Source organism: Alligator mississippiensis, chromosome 3 (genome assembly GCF_030867095.1).
Source record: "Alligator mississippiensis isolate rAllMis1 chromosome 3, rAllMis1, whole genome shotgun sequence".
NCBI classification, from domain to species: Eukaryota; Metazoa; Chordata; order Crocodylia; family Alligatoridae; genus Alligator; species Alligator mississippiensis.
Window position 1 is genome coordinate 196,823,361 of NC_081826.1, and position 4,590 is coordinate 196,827,950.

The 4,590-nt window shown below is 47.5% G+C and overlaps 1 non-coding gene across 1 annotated transcript; it reads right to left on the reverse strand.

Moving 5' to 3' along the window:
- Positions 1 to 1,927: 1,927 nt before the first annotated feature.
- Positions 1,928 to 2,000, reverse strand: TRNAK-UUU (transfer RNA lysine (anticodon UUU)). Its single transcript has one exon. It is a non-coding gene; the product is annotated as a tRNA-Lys (tRNA).
- Between the last annotated feature and the right edge of the window lie 2,590 nt (positions 2,001 to 4,590).

The window sequence follows — 4,590 nt, forward strand, 5'->3', positions numbered from 1 at the left end:
GCATAGCGATACCTGAAATTAGTTTTAAGCACTCATTATGTAACTCAAAGTTATGACCCTCCAGAAGGATTATTTCTGTTCCATGTTACCCAACTAATGGTACACTAACGTGTAGCTACTCTAGGCTACCCCACCTGTCCCCTCCCCTGCCAGCCCAGATCAAGCCTACTTCCCCCCACACACACTTCCCAGCACCTCTGATCCACACACACTGTCCCCTCTTGCTCTCCCCCCCACTTACTTGTGGCTGCCTGAAATGTCTAATGCAGAAGGCAGGTAGGAAAAGGGTTAACCTGCCTGCCCAGCCACCACCTTCACTGATGCTGCTCTTTGGGTCAAAAGAGTAGCAGTGTAGCAGCAGTGGCAGGTAGGAAGGCAGATTAATCCTTCCCTGCCTGCTCCCCTGGGAAAGGCAATGCAGGTAGCCACAAGTAAGTAATGCCCTGGGGATAACGGGAGGCAGGAGAGAGTCCTGAGGTGGGGGGAAAAACAGGGGAGCCTCATAGGTCAGGGCTCAGAGGCAAAACCCAGAATGGGAATGGGGGGAAATCTTACCTTTCAGTCCTCCAGGCCCCTCCTGGCCTGAATGTATGGCTGCTTCAAATTCAAGCTAGCCCTAATATTAATCAGCATATGTGCAACTCACAGTGTAAGGTGTAACAAGGCCATAATGCAAAACACTGAAAGGCATTTTATTAGAAAATGACAAGCATATTAAAACTGTTCACCACTTTCTACATAATCTTCCCAGAATAGAATACTCATTGGAATACTGAGTCAAATTTAAGACATCAATTCCAGGAACTTGTTGATCTGGACCCAGGTCTGGACCCAGGCAATAACCTAAAGCTGTATTTTGCAGGTCGCAGTTAGCAATTCTGTTCCTCAGGCAAAATGGAACTGCCTGCAATAAGGAAAAACTTGCTTGCACAGGATACAGAGCTTTCTCATAGAGGGACTATGTAATGACTTTTGTCAGGAACTAAGGTATATAAGGCTACCTTTCATCCCAAGTACAAATAAGAGTTCTTCAGCTTTGCAACCTTTAACGCAGGCACATAGTAGCAGGTACATTCTAAACAAGTAAATGATTTCGGCAAAATAAAACAAACTCCTACCAAAACCAAAATGTGATGTGCACTGTACCCACAATTGTCCTCTTAAACAGAGGATGAGAACAGAGCAATCTTATACACCAGGTGATAGTTATAGTACAGGAGGGTGACCAGATACTCTGGTGATGTCTGTTGACACTGGATTTGGACCCAGCACCTATACATTTATTCCGAGCAGGCACAACCCTCAGACCACAACACCTGCCAGTTGATCATAGGCAAATTTATTGATACAGAGTAAGAACAAAAAAAAACCCCCAATACAGACAATCAAACAATTCTATATCTACCAGGCCTAGGACTGTCACCAGAGTCGAAGTATATCTGGTCAGGACACAGGCTCCACTCTGAGGCTCTCTCTCTTAGGTGTCAGCAGTCCGGAGGTGGGATGTCGAGGCCCACAGCCCCCCTCCAGTGGGGTGCATGATATGGACTACTGGTATGCCCTTGGTCCATGGTGGCCTCAGGGACCCTTCCCTGGGGACAGAGATGGGGATGGGGACCCCTCTCAGAGAGCAAAACAAGGAGGGATGAGACAAAGGGAGGGACCCTTTGTTAATCTCAAGTCTCTGTTCTTATATTCTCCTTCCCCCTTGATGACTGCTAATTCATGGCTGTTTGTGGTTGGTTGTCTCTCTGTGGTCACATGTCCAAGTAGCCTTCCCCTAATTTGGTCCGTTCCCCCAGAATTGGCACTTAGCTCCTTCCCCTGCTTTTTGAGGCCTTGTTGCTGGTGTCATAAATTCATAGATTCTGAAGGGAGGGACCTCAGTGGGCCATCTAGTCCAATCTCCAAAAGCAGCAACAATTAATGCCTGAACAGGGACTTGAACCCTGGACCCTCAGATTAAAAGTCTGATGCTCTGCCAACTGAGCTATCCAGGCTCATAAAAATGTTCTCCCTGTCCCTTCACTCACCCCTACTTGATGCAGCCAGGACAAACTCAGATCTCCCATACATTAGCCAGAAACTCTACCACATAGCCATCAATACTGTGTCACTTATGTTGTGTTATGTGAGCAGTATGGTACTTACTTCTTTGGTTCCCAAGCTGTGTGTCCTTGTTGCATTAGACAACCTGTCTGCCTTGAAGGCTCTGATCTCGTGTTATGCCCCACTTCATTCTCAGGCTGTGTCTATCCATTGGTCTTGTTGTGCTAGACAGCCTGCACGGCCCTGCTTTCAGGGCCATGAGAAGCTGTGTGCATGTCTCCCAAGTTCTTTAGAAATCCATTTAACCCCTGCTGTCCATCTTGACCCCTTATAATGCATATATCTACACCTATAAGCCAATTCCCAAAAAACAGGCCTTTAAATTCCGTTTCTAAGCCAGCAATGTCAATGTTATAAGAGCCTTTATAAACTAGTACAGAAAAAGTAAGTGAGCATTTAAATACTTTTTTTCTGAATTTGATTCCAACTAAATAAATAATAGATATAAAAACTGAATCAAGCTTTTTCATAGTGATATATTCTGCTTTGAGAAAAATGAATAAAAACAATATTAATCAAATAAATCATAATTCCATGTTAATAATGTCAGAGCCCATTATTGCAGAAGTGATTGAGAAATGTTATAATTAAATTCAACTATGTTAGTAAACATATGTCATGAGATTAGTATGTTATAGCTGTTATTTTTTTCTTAATTTCCCTTAGAAAGGGAGACAACTTTGTTTTCATAATATTTCAGATGAAAAAAGTTTTTCATTTATTTATGCTGATGTAATAAATTTGAAAACCTTCTTGGTTGTGTAAAGTCAAGCTGATGGAGTTTTACATCCACTTGGCCAAGTATGAAAGTCTCTCCTTAACAAACCTTTTCCCCATTATTTTAGAATCTCTTCTTTGAATACTTTTTGTACTTTCTTTTTGTATTCATCATGTATTTAAATTCTTTTACAGAAGGAATTTTCTCTAGCTAAAAGAAAGATTTGGCCTTATCAGCTGGGATCAGGTTTTCTATTTCCCAGGGAAAAATGTGTGTGTGTGGGGGGGGGGGGGGTGGATTTTCCCTTTTAACTCAGAAAAATGTGCATTTCTCATTTTAACAGAGAAACATGGATTTTTCACTTTTGCAAGGAGCTCTCTGCAGGCTGGCAGAGTTCCAGCCTGCAAGGGTCTGGGGAGAGTGGGAGGAGGTCAAACAGACAGGGAGCACCAAGTGCTTATGTGCACACACAGGCAAATGGCTGCCAGGTAGCTGGAGAGCAGCTCCTGCAAGTAAGTCTGCTGCGGGGAGGAGGAGGGGGAGAGTGGGGATTGAGGCCCCCATAGGAAGAGAAGAAGGGAGGGAGGGAGTTGGCCAGGGATGGGGCTGGGGCCAGGTCTGTTGCCGAGCCAGGCAATTTGTGGGTCTTGGGGCCCAGGGCCAGAATGTGTTGCTGCACTCCCAGCAGGGAGTGGGATGGGACCACTGGTGACTTGTGTGGGGGATGGAGGGGGGTGGGGCTGGCTCCCTGGTGCTAGCCACACTTCCAGAATAGGCAGGGGGAGCACGTGCCCCCCAGATTTGTGTGCAGGGTGAGGGCAAATGTGGGCTGCCTGCTGTGGGCTCAGGCTCCCCACCCTGCTGCCCTCCCCCTGAGGCCTCTGCAGCCCAGCAGGCAGGACCCAGCATCACAGGGCAAAGCGGGGCAGGGAAGCTCAGTGCTGCAGCCGTGAGCCCTGCACCACCCTGCTGAAGTGCCCATGTCTGCGCAGCAGCAGCAGCAGGGGTAGCAATGCGGAGTTGTGCCCATCACTGCTGCCAGGCAGGCAGGGGGTGCCTCAGCAGGGCACTGTGGGGCTTGCAGAGATGGCACTGAGCTTTCTCACCCTGCTCTGCCTTGCCATACTTGGTCCTATCCACTGGGCTATGGAGGCCCAACGGAGAGGGCAGAAGGGCAGAGAGGCCAAGCCTGCAGCAGGCAGCCCACCCCTGCCCCACAGGCTCTACTCCAGCCATGCCACCTGTGGGGGAGGGGAAGCTGGGCTCTGCACTCCACTCTGCAGGAGCACCTGCCACCTCCCACAGGCAGCAGTTGCAGCTTGGGCATGGCTGGGGGTGGGGGTGTGCTTAGGCTATGGACCTGGGTCCCTGGCCTCATAGCCCTGGCAGCTGGGTCCCCCTCCAGCAGGGCTGGGGGGGCAGGGAGTTGTGGGTCAGAGGCAAGGGGCATCAGAAGGGCTGCGGGGCTCTGGCTTAGGAGTGAGGGGCCTGGACCTGCTTCCTGATGAGTGAAGGGGGAGAAGAAGCTCTGATTTTCCATGATAAAAAACCCAAAATCAAATACCAAAATTTATAGGTACTTAGAATTTATTTCATTATAGTGATTGAGGCACTGGTAGGCTTCCAGATTGCTTTAAAATTATAAATATATCAATAAAAAATTGTGTTCCGTTGATACATATATATACTGGTGTTTAAATTTAATTGCATACTTGGGGGTGGGGGGTGTTAATTAAGCTATTTGCAGTTTTTAAACAGAGAAA